Source organism: Microtus ochrogaster, unplaced genomic scaffold (assembly GCF_000317375.1).
Source record: "Microtus ochrogaster isolate Prairie Vole_2 unplaced genomic scaffold, MicOch1.0 UNK13, whole genome shotgun sequence".
Lineage (NCBI taxonomy): Eukaryota > Metazoa > Chordata > Mammalia > Rodentia > Cricetidae > Microtus > Microtus ochrogaster.
The window spans coordinates 192,139-204,915 of NW_004949111.1; the positions used below are offsets into that span (position 1 = coordinate 192,139).

General features: G+C 34.9%; 1 pseudogene; it reads left to right on the plus strand.

Moving 5' to 3' along the window:
* Positions 1-12,300: 12,300 nt before the first annotated feature.
* LOC101984140 lies at positions 12,301-12,569 on the plus strand (annotated as a pseudogene).
* The last annotated feature ends 208 nt before the right edge of the window (positions 12,570-12,777 follow it).

Below are 12,777 nucleotides of genomic sequence, written 5' to 3' on the forward strand. Positions count from 1 at the left end.
GAAGCTTCTCAGTTTCAGAAGGTCCCATTTATTCAATGTTGCTCTTATTGTCTGTGCTACTGGGGTTATACATAGGAAGTGGTCTCCTGTGCCCATGTGTTGCAAACTACTTCCCACTTTCTCTTCTATGAGATTCAGTGTGGTCAGATTAATATTGAGGTCTTTAATCCATTTGGACTTGAGTTTTGTTCATGGTGATAGATATGGATCTATTTTCATTCTTTTACAGATTGACATCCAGTTATGCCAGCACCATTTGTTAACAGTGTTTTCTTTCTTGCATTGTATAATTTTAGCTCCTTTGTGGAAAATCAGGTGTTCATAGGTTTGTCGATTAATACCTGGGTCCTCGATTCGATGCCATTGGTCAACTACTCTGTTTTTGTGCCAATACCAAGCTGTTTTCATTACTGAAGCTCTGTAAAAGAGTTGGAAGTCAGGCATGGTAATGCCTCTGGAGGTACTTTTATTTCATAGGATTGTTTTGGCTATCCTGGGTTTTTTGTTTTTCCATATAAAGTTGATTATTGTTCTCTCAAGGTCTGTGAAGAATTTTGATAGGATTTTGATGGGGATTGCATTGATTCTATTGGTAGAATTGCCATTTTTTCTTTGTTGATCCTCCCATCTAAGAGCATGGGAGATCCTTCCATTTTCTGGTATCCTCTTCAATTTCTTTCTTCAAAGACTTAAAGTTCTTGTCAAATAGATCTTTCACTTCCTTAGATAGAGTTACCCCAAGATACTTTATGCTATTTGTGGCTATCATGAAAGGTGATGTTTCTCTGATTTTCCTCTATGCTTCTTTGTTTTTTGTGTATATGAGGACAACTGATTTTTTGGAGTTGATCTTGTATCCTGCCACATTACTAAAGGTGTTTAGCAGCTGTAGGAGTCCTTTGGTAGAGTTTTTGGGGTAGCTTATGCACACTATCATATCATCTGCAAATAACAAAAGTTTGACTTCTTCCTTTCCAATTTGAATCCCCTTGATCTCCTTATGTTGTCTTATTGCTATTACTAGAAATTCCAGCACTATATTGAAGAGGTATGGAGAGAGTAGAAAGGCTTGTCTTGTTCCTGATTTTAGTGGAATGACTTTGAGATTCTTTCCATTCAATTTGATGTTAGCTGTTGGCTTGCTGTATATAGCTTTTATTATATTTAGGTATAAACCTTGTATCCCTAACCTCTCCAAAACCTTTATTATAAAGGGGTGTTAAATTTTGTTAAATGCTTTTTCAGCATCTAATTAAATTATTATGTTTTTTTTCCTTTCAGTTTATTTATATGATGGATTACATGGATGAATTTCATTATGTTGACCCAGCCCTGCATCCCTGGGATGAAACCTACTTGATCATAATGTATAATATTTTGAATGTGTTCTTGGATTTGGTTTGCCAGTATTTTATAGAGAATTTTTGCATCGATGTTCATGAGTGAGATTGGTCTGTACTTCTCTTTCTTGGTTGAGTCTTTGTGTGGTTTTTGGTATCAGAGTAACTGTGGCTTCATAAAAGGAGTTTGGCAATGACTCTTCTCTTTCTATTTTGTGAAACACATTAAAGAATATAGGTATTAGCTCTTCTTGGAAGTTCTGGTAGAATTCTACTTTGAAGCCATCTGATCCTGGCCTTTTTTTTGGTAGGGAGGTTTTTGATTATAGCTTCTTAGTAATATCTTTATCTGGTTTGGGTATCAGGGTAATTATAACCTTATAAAAGGAGTTTGGCAATGTTCCTTCTGGTGCTATTGTATAGAACAATTTCAGGAGCATTTGTACTAGTTCTTCTTTGAAATTCTTGTAGAATCTACACTGAAACCATCTAGCTCTGTGCTTTGTTTTGGTTGGGAGACTTTTGATGATTGTTTCTATTTGTTTAGCTGTTATAGGTCTACTTAATTTGCTTTTATGGTCTTGATATAATTTTGTTAAGTGATATTTATCCAAAAATTGTCCATTTCATTTAAGTTTTCCAAATTAGTGATGTATAGGTCTTTAAAATATAATTTCAAAATGATTCTCTGCATATACTCCAAGTCTGTATTTATATCTCCCTTTTCATTTCTGATTTTGTAAATTTGAATATTCTCTCTCTGCCTCTTGGTTAGTTTGGATAAAGTCTTATCTATTTTGTTGATTTTCTCAAAGAACCAACTCTTTGTCTCATTGATTTTTGTATTGTTTTCTTTGTTTTTATTTGGTTGACTTCAGCTCTCACTTTGATTATTTCCTGCCATCTAGTCCTATAGAGTAAGTTTGCTTCTTTTGTTTCTAGAGTTTTTAGGTGCTCTGTTAATACACTTATGTGTGATTTTTCCAGCATCTATATATATAGGCATTTAGTGCTATAAATTTTACTATTAGCACTGCTTTCATTGTCTCCCATAAATTTGGTTATGTTGTATTGTTATTTTCATTGAATTTCAGGAAGTCTTTCATTTCTTCCTTTATTTCTGTTTTACCCACTGATAATTCAAGTGAGAACTCTTTAATTTCCATGTGTTTTGGGGCTTTCTGAAATTAGAGTTGCTGTTGAATTCTAATTTTAAGCCATAGTGTTCCCATAAAATACATGACGTTGTTCTAAATTTTCTCTATATCTTTGGAGATTTGCTGTGTTACCTAGTATTTGTTCAATTTTTGAGAATGTTCCATGAGGTTCTGAGAAGAATGTATACTCTTTTATGTTTGGATGGAATGTTCTATAGATGTGTGGTGATTCCATTTGATTCATAACATCTGTTCGTCCCCATATTTCTCTGTCAAGTTTCTGTCTGACAGACCTGTCCAATGGTGTGAGTGGACGTTTGAAGTCTCCCACTATTAGTGTGTGGAGTTTGATGTATGATTTAAGCTTTAGAAGGTTTTATTTTATATATGAGGGTGTTCTTTTGGGGCACAAATGCTCAATATTGAGATTTCTTTTTAATGGATTTTTCCTGTGACTAATATGAAATGTACTTCTTTGTCTCTTTTGATTGATTTTAGTTTGAAGTCTATTTTGTTAGATATTAGGCGAGCTCCACCAGCTTGTATCTTAGGTCCATTTGATTGCAAAATTTTTCACCAACCTTTTACACTGAGGCAATGTCTGTCTTTGAAGTTGAGGTATGTTTCTTGTATGCAGCAGAAGGATGGAATCTGTTTTTGTATGAAATCTTTTATCCTGTGTCTTTGTATAGACATGTTGAGTCGATTTAATATTAAGGGATAATATTGACCAGAGATTGCTAGCTCTTGCTATTTTAGTTTTTGTTATTGGTGATACTATTGTGTGTGGTTTTTCCCTTCTTTGGGATTTTCTGCTGTGAGATCATCTATTGTCTGTGTTTTTGTAAGTATAGCTAACTAACTGTAGGTATGGATTGGAGTCTCTATTTCAGTTTTCAAGTCTTGAATTATTTCTTTCATCTGTCTGACTGCTTTTTCTTGGTTTTCTTTAAGGGATTTACTGATTTCTTCCAAATTTTTATTTGTCTTTTCCTCCATTTCATTGAGGAAATGTTTCATTTTCTCTTTAAGGGCCTCAAACATTCTCCAAATTTATTTTAGGTCATTTTTTTTTCTGCTTCATTTGTTCAAGTCTTGCTGTTGTAGAGCCACTAGTTTTGGGTAGTGTCATGTTGCTCTTTGTGGTGTTGAGTGTGTTCTTACCTTGTCTAACCATGTTTTTCTCTGATTTAAATATTTGGGGCTGTGTCTCCTGTGATCAGTCTTTCAGGTGCCAGTGGATCCACATCTCAGATGGTTACTTCTCGTGGTGTAGTCAGGGTTATGTTTCCAGTTATCCCAGAGGTTACCCAGTGTTCTTAGATGTTACTAAGCAATCCTGGTAGTTACTCTGTTATGTCATTCGACCCTGTTCCCACAGAGGTTGCTTGTTTGTAGCTTTTCCCATTGATGTTGTGCCTTGGTCCTGCTCCGACAGAGGATGCTGGTTTAGGCCTACTTCAGAGGAGGTGGCTGTCTCAGGCTTGCTCCTTTAGAGTTCCCTTACTCATGCCTGGGTGACTCCTTTGTTCTTGCTACTGTGGATGTAGTTTACTCCAGCATGGTCTGGCTTAGGTCACCGGTTTAGGTCCTCTCTGTTGGATGAGGTTGGCTCAATCCTGCACCTGTGGAGGTCACTGCCTTGGGCCTGGTCCAGCAGATGTTGCTGGCTCAAGCTACAATCTGTGGATATCGCTGCCTTGACCCAGTTCCAGCTGAGGTCACTGAACCAGGCCACAAATATCCATGGCTTAGGTCTGCTCCTGTGGAGGTCTCTTGCTTTGACCTGGCTTTGCAGAGAACTCTGACTCAGGTCTGCTCCCTTGGAGTTCCCTGACTCACTCCCTGTCCCTTGTAGTTCTTTGGCTCAGCCCTGCTCCTTCAGTGGTAGCTTCTTTGTACTTGCTTCTGTGGAGGTGACTGCCTCCAGCATGCTCTGGCTGATGTTGCTGACTCAGACCTGCCCCTGTGGAGGTCATTGCCTTGGGCCTCCTCCAACAAATGTTGCTGGCTCAAGCCTGCTCCAATTGATGTCACTGACTCAAGGCTGCTCCTGTAGAGCTTGTGGCCTTCAGCCTGTTCTGGCTGAGATTGCTTGTTCAGGCCTGTTTCCACAGATGTCTTTGGCTTGGACTTGTTCCCTTGGTGTTTGCTGCCTTGTACCCACTCCTGTGGAGGTCACTGCCTTGGGCCTGCTCTGGTGCATGTTGCTGGCTCAAGCCTCTTTTCCCAACCATCTTCTTTTATGACAGTTAACCACAGAATGTGTTTGTTTCTTGTAACTAGTAATTTTTTTAAAAATTAGTTTTTAATTGTTTAATTGCATAATTTGACCATTAGGTAAATGAATTAAAATGGGCATATATTTTAATCAAGATTTTTGAGAGACATTGATGAAATAAAGTAATGAAAAACAAATGACCATAGCAAGTTTCAAGGTCATGTATAACTATAAATGGTACAAACACAATGAAAACTTCTAAGTACCATAAAATCACTGTAAATTAAAAGCAGAAAGAAACTCAAAGTGGTAAAAAATAGTGATGGCTATCACAATCCAATCCCCATGTTAAACAGAAAAAAAAAAATGGTTACCCCTCTTAGAACATATGGGTGAGTTAAATCTACTCAATTTTACATTTTTATTTCCATCTTTTCAATATCTTATTAGATGGCTTTATGGTAAATAAAAGTAGCTGTGTCATTATTCTTTCCATTCTTCAGAGCTAACAAATTTTCAAATGTGCTAACTTGACTCAAGCATTATCTATTATTGTTGGTTCATGGGACAAAAATAGTCAGCAGTGTTAACTATATGGGAACTCTGAGATCTAGAATATTGTATAGCCTGGCAAGATATGCCCATTGATGGTGGTAGGAAATTCATGGGAGTAACTGTCCACTTTTTGATTGGATTTAAGAGTTCCTTAACAAAATGAAACCTGTGACAAATTATCAGGTACAAGAGCAAGTAATAAGCAGCTCACAGATTCTAGGGAAGAACCTACTGCTATTATGCTTCCTACTGGACATAGTATTAAATTTATTCATAAAGTCTTATCATTTTATCTAAAGATTGATGCATATTTCAATGCTCATCAGAGAAACTTCTATATGCAGTAGGTTGCAATTAACACAGACGCCTACAACCAACCAAGATGTCGAGTAAGAGACTACAGAACACTTAGCTCAAAATAGGACATCTGCATTACAACCCTGTCCATCCAAGCCTAAAGTAAAAAATCATTATAGAAATGGAACAGAGGAAGAAAATGTAAGGGCCAGAGTCATGGAGAGATAAGTTAGACATAAAGTTGAGAAGGCTTTTGACACCTCAAAACCCAGCCTCTAGTGACAGACTTCTAACATGTTCATGCCTTCTCTAACAAATCCACACTTCTCATCCAATCAAATTGACAAAAAGCCAATATTGACAATTGACAGCTGTTTGGAGTCAGATTTTTTTTTTGAAAAATAAGTATAGCACAAGGAAAATGTACCATGCTCTTGTGTAACCTCACACATTCACGAGTATATGCATAACAGAAAAGTGACTAGCAGCTTATGAAAACAAACAAGAAAGGATGCAATGCTGCATGACCTAGGAAAGGAGAATAGAAATGGATTTCAGAGAAGCTGTGGAGGCAACAAATATGATAAAAACTCATAATAAAAATTGTCAAAAAAAATCTAAGTAATCAACAGGTAAAAGAGGCACTATGACTGCCTTTGAGCACACATTTCAACTTTTTACTATCTACACCCTGACATTATGCCACATCAGATTTTGTACTTTCTAATGCTCCATAATTGGAAAAGATGATTCCTTTAGGTAATTTTTCTGCATATATATATAGAAAAAAAGGTAGTTTAGCCAGTATTCATTCCTCTTTGCCTTCCTATCCTTTCTGCCATATGATGAAACTGTATACCCCAATTGTAGGATTTAATAACAATGTAACCCTTGTATAAAAATGAATAAAAATGAAGCCCATGTGTACATAGATAGTGTTGCTATTTGATTGGATGAGAAGTGTGGATTTGTTAGAGAAGGCATGAACATGTTAGAAGTCTGTCACTAGAGGCTGGGTTTTGATGTGTCAAAAGCCTAAACCAGGTCCAATGACTCTTTTCGTGCTGCCTGCAGATCTGGATGTAGATCTCTAAGCAACTTCTCTAACGCCATGTTTGTTTGAGCGTTGCCATGTTTCCCACCAAGACAAAATTGACTTAATTCTGAAATTGTAAGCCAGACCTAATTAAATGTTTTCTTTTATAAGAGTCTGGAGGCTGAAAAATGCAAGCCCATTTCCACCTACGTTGACAATCAGAGTTTGGAGATTGTCAAGCATCGTTGTGCACCCTAACTCAAGATGTTATTGCTTGGTTCTTTTTGAAATTAGGATAGTTCCATGCCATCCTGACGTACTTCTGCTCGTATTTTCTTAACTATGAGGTCACTTGGGGAAGGGGCAGTCTTCAGGATAAGTAATCTTGAGCAGCTTTACTATCTAGACAACAGAATGCTAATGATTTGACATCTCAGAGTGATAAAAGATTGACTGTTTGGGTTATCTTTTGTATCATGTTAATAAAGACTTTTGTTACCTTCTCCCCTGTTTACATTGGGTATAAAAGCTGTGGAAAAATAAATGGGCGATTTTTAGGATTTCAGCCAATGGAATGCCCTCCCAATAATTTCTATGGTTCTGTCCTGTTATTTTGATACATTTTCATATTCTTTACTTATAGTTCTAAAATCCCCACACCCGTACTCTGGTAATATGTGTTTTTGTTGAGGCTGGCCCTCGACATTAAGAGTTGTTATGATCATGCTGTCTTTTTACAGAAATGGAACATTGAATAAGACTAAAACAGAATAGCTCCCATTCCCAAGCCCATTGATGTCTTGGTCTTTCCTGTTCATACTTCAGAACAGTGAAAAAACAAACCTCCATTGTTGATACATGGAAAATATTTTGTTTTAGAAGAGCAAGGTAAGAGTAGGGATAACATAAACTGAATAGATTAAGGCAGAGTCCCTCAATATTCAATTTGAATTGGAAATGGTAACTCAAACTTATTCAAATGATACCCCAGTACCAACTCATGGATTCTGAATTACCAAGGGAAACATGTTAATGCAGGAGAAATCAGACACTCACTCATTACCTTAACAATATTATGATATTTACATAACTAAAAGGCAATGTATGTGGTTCTGGTAAGAATATACTAAGAATATATGACTATAATACCCTTGCTTAAAATAACTGAATAATATCTGAGTCTTCTTCCAAGGCCTCCCCATGTGTATGTGTGTTTGTGTCTTTGTGTGTGTGTTTGTTGTTTTGTACCAGTGAGTGTGGGTAAATATGTGGCATAGTGTACATAATAAGTCAGAGGGAAACTGTGCCTGTCAGTCATCACCTTCACCTTGGTTGAGACAAGATCTCTTTTTGTTTTATAGCTAAACACACCAAGCTTGTTGACTTGTGAGATTCCAAAGATCCTACTGTCTCCACCTGTCTATCTATTGGAGTTCTGGGATAACAGGTATACATTACCATGGCTGGTTTTACATCATTTCTTAAGATCTGAATTCTATTATATATTTTTTTAATTAAAAGTATTTTATTTACTGAGACATCTCCTCATCCCCTAGGATTTTTTTTTAATTTTTTTGTGTTGATGAGATATTTGGGATAGAGAAACAATTTAAATATTAGCCTTCCAAAATTATCTCATGAGCTTGCATTCCTAGGAATCCATTTAGAAAACAAAAATGATAGTGAAAATAAGTTATAAGCTTTTATCAGAAAATATTTTACATGAAAGTTGATTTATAAATATCACAATTGGTCTTAAGGATATTACATAAAGAAGAAGACATTTTATAGGGCTTGATGATTTACCAAAACACAAATGATGAAGAAGTTTTCCAAATTGCCTGGGTGAAATATGGTTCATATCTAGGAGAAAATAATTCTGTTTGTTTAAAGATAAATGATAGTAGTTACCTGATTTTCTGAACTTGTGAGGCCTATGCTATACACATATTTCATAGGAAGGTCTACAGCAACATGCTCGCCTAGTATGAGGAAGGTCATGAAGTCACTGAGGAAATACATACCTTTAATTATGAGCTGAATATGCTACTGTGTGTGTATGATTATGTATCTTTTACAAGGTATCTACTTAAAACCACAAAAATAGTATCTTCTATGACATTAATGTTCTTTGAAAATTGTCACTGTAAATTGACATATCATAATTATTTAGATTTATGAGTCTTGAAGTGATATTACAGAATATGCATACGGCATGTAATAATTAAATCCAGCTAGTACATTTAGTATTTCAAATAATATTTTTTTTTGCTGAAAAAAACAAAACACTACACACCTGAAAACAAAGAAAACACCTTTCTTCTGCAATTATGTATGTTCTGTTTGTAGAACTTAACTTCATATTCACTGGAAAAGGGAAATGCTAATGGTATAGTCTATTATCTTAGATCAGACATGCTTGTCCCTTAATTTGCACTAGAGACTACTGTCTATATGCCAAAATTCACTAATGGTTAATTATTTAATATAATCTGGCATGCTTGGAATGCAACCTGTCTTCAATCTCCTGTATAATTTTAATCATGTTTAGATTACTTATATTTCCTAAAACACTCTAACTGTGCTATAATTTTCATTATGCTATATTTAGGAAATAATAGCATAAATTATAAATGTGTTACTTAAAAATGCAGTGTCTAATAAGTGTTTGTGATCCATGATTGATCTAATGACAGAGTCAATCCATGCGCAAGGAAGGCTAATTTTTCTGAAGTTGAATTTTAATGAGTATCAATATATGCCCAGCATCAATTAAATGAATTTACAATAGAATCCCTACAATTAAGGTGAGAGAATATAACAGAAGATAAGGCAGAAAGATATTCAAAGTCAGAGGACCTGGACAGGACCATTGCTATGAGATAGCATCTTTTGTATGATTAAGAAGCTGCACCCAGAAAATCTCAACATCATGTTTGTCTAAGCAAGATCTGAAAAATGATTGACATGTTAAGTGGGTAGGAGAATTTACACAAGCTTTTACCTTTCTAATAAGAGTTATAGGTAAATAATGGCTTTTGAGAGAAGAATCAGTTTTTCCTGGGGACAGTTTCACTGATGAGCTAGTCAGTTCTAAGAGGTCAGTCCTTAACATATATGAGTGATTAGCAAATGTTTTCAAGAGATTAAATGCATTAATTTATATTTGTATGTAGCAATTTTAACTAATCAATAAGAGGTCATGGTTTAAGAAGGAATAGGAGAGACATAGGTCGAATTAGAGGAAAGGGAGGGAAAATAATAATATAAATATAGTTCTCATGTATAATATTATCAATATTTTTTAATGATGGCATAGTATTCACAAGTGGAATGGTTTTTGAAATGGCAATTTCTGAAAAGGCCTTTTCCTCAAAAATAATATCCACAAAACTAGTTCTCTAAGGACAACTCTAAAATATATATCAGAATCCATCCGAAGGTAGTACTCTGAAAATTTATAATAAGAAATCAGGAAAAAAATGAACATTGACTAACTCAATTATATTACTGGAAAGTTCCTTTGCTTCCTAAACAAATCCAAGATGTCCTATTTGAAAACATTTTTAACTATAGTTATATTTATTGGGAGAGGCATGAGGCAAGAATATGCTACAGTGTTAGGTCAAAGCATAACTTGTGGGAGCCATGTTTTTTTTTTCCTACCAAGTGGTTGCTAAAGATCAAATTTCTGTCTTCAGCCTCGGTGGCAGGCTGCTCACCTACTGAGAACTTTCACCTGCCATGATCCAAGAGTTTTTGTAGTTGGATCTCCATACATTCCCTGATTATTTGGTTTTTGTTACATTCCATTTCTTGAAATGACACCAAAACATTTCCATTAAATTCCTTTCCATTTGCAACTACAGATAAAACCAACTTCTAGATATTTGTCACCACAAATAATATATATATATATATTTTTTTTTCTGAGTAAAATTATATTCATAGCATGCAGCATGGTAGGAAGATATTTCTATGCTTTCCCTTTCATCAAATAATGATTTTCAAAGTCGTTCATTTGTCTCTTTTTGCATTAGGCTACAAAATATTGTTTGTGTTCTTCTTCAATGTTTAACCATTATTGAAGGCCAGTAAATTATAACACTTATAAACGAAGGTAAGTTATTGCCCAGGTATGAGAAAAATATTTGCACATAGAAGAAATATCTTTCATATAAAGTGCAAAAACAGACATTGGTTATGCACTTGCTAATTATTTTTCTGCTACAGACATCAGCTTCAGTTTTATCTTTAGTGATAACATATGTCTCTATTTACATTTTGATGTTCTCCCATTTGTGCATATAGGTGAGATTGAAAAGACTAATGTTGGGCCTCTTTTGTACACAGTGTACATACAAAAATGATGTGTTGGATTCATATCTATGGATATTTATACTTATATCTCTATGCAAAATTTTTGCTTCATCAGAAACCATTTCAAAGAAAAAAACATTATATTCCTTACAATCACAATTCACATGATTCAGTAGTTAATTTATTTCCCAGCTGAATGATGTCCTACCTTGCTGCTCAGGAATATTTTATAGCTGTATGATTTTTAAAAGGAAAAGAAGAAGAAACAACATGAAAACAACTTTATATTTACGATTCCTGGGTACAAATCTCAACTTTATTGTGTTCTGTATGAACTCAGCAAGTTCACAACGACTTTGCCTTTGCTCTCTGACATGTGGTTTAACTATACATGGAAAACTCCTAACTTGTTTGTAGGCGTTATCTTTCTAACTTTTGTTCCAAACACAGTATAACTGAGAATTATAAGAAACCAGGAATGGTGTTTAAAGCAAGAGTGATTTATATAGAGTTGGGCACAATTTCCTCTTTAAGATAGGTTTACCATGATCTACCAAAAGCTGTTTTTAAAATCCTTTCTATAGTTTTGATATATACCCTTCCCTCCTGACTCCTAACAACCTTGGAATAAACCAATAATAATAACACACAAATAGTAGCTCTTTTTTTAAAAAATTAAATATTTTTACCTGTTTTAGTCATTTAATTTTCTTTAAAACTTTATAAAGCAGTTATTGTTTGATTATTTTAATATTACATGTAGCAAATGTAAGACTCAGAGAAGGAAATGGTGCATAGGAATATAGTTTACAAAATTCAAAGCCTAAATTATCATGCAGAAAATAAGGACTTGAAGGCCATACTAAAAATCAGTTTATTAAAATAAGCAATATTTTCTTAGACTTTATGATAGTCATAATATAAAGTTAACCATTTTCTACATGCATTCAGTAAGAACTAAACTTATATACCTTTGCAAATAAAAGTTTATAAGAGATATAAGAGACACATACTGTCAGTTCTAATATCAACTTGAGTTCAATACATACTAATGTGAAAATATTGAAATCCATACTCTTACATTTATATTTTGGAAATGCAAATGCAAACAGAACCTACCTTCTGCATTCCTCTGAATTGTGAATATATTGCTTTCCTATGTATAATTCAGTATTTGCATGCCTCTGTCATATATTTTGTTATTATTTAAATAATTTCATAGATTTAAAAATGGGATGTAAAAAAAAACTTGAGCAAATCTCTTTGGCAATAAGCATCATTGGCTTTTAATACCTGTCGTGGCCAAAAGTAGGCAAGCTTTTCCTCTATTATAAAAAAGGGTGCTCTCCGTGCTTGGCTTAGGTTTCCGGTGACATGGCTAAATGCACCAAGAAGGTCGGGATCATCGGGAAATATGGGACCCGCTATGGTGCCTCCCTTCGGAAAAGGTGAATAAAATTGAAATCGGCCACCACGCCAAGTACACGTGCTCCTTCTGTGGCAAGACCAAGATGAAGAGACGAGCCGTCGGCATCTGTGGTTCCTCCATGAAAACAGTGACTGGCGGGGCCTGGACCTGTAACAGGACTTCTGCCATCACAGTGAAGTCTGCCATCAGAATACTGAAAGAACTGAAAGACTAGTAAAAGTGCTACCATTTGCTACCGAAGCCTACTCAATAATGCACATAATATTAAAAATACAGAAGACACAAAGGGGAAAGATAGAAGTGAAACATGCACGTTTTTTTTTTTTTTTTAATTTTGGTTCTTATTATCTAGCTTGTATTTCTGTAATGAGAACATTACAGATAAATAAATGGGTTAATTTACAAGAAACAAAAAAGGGTAA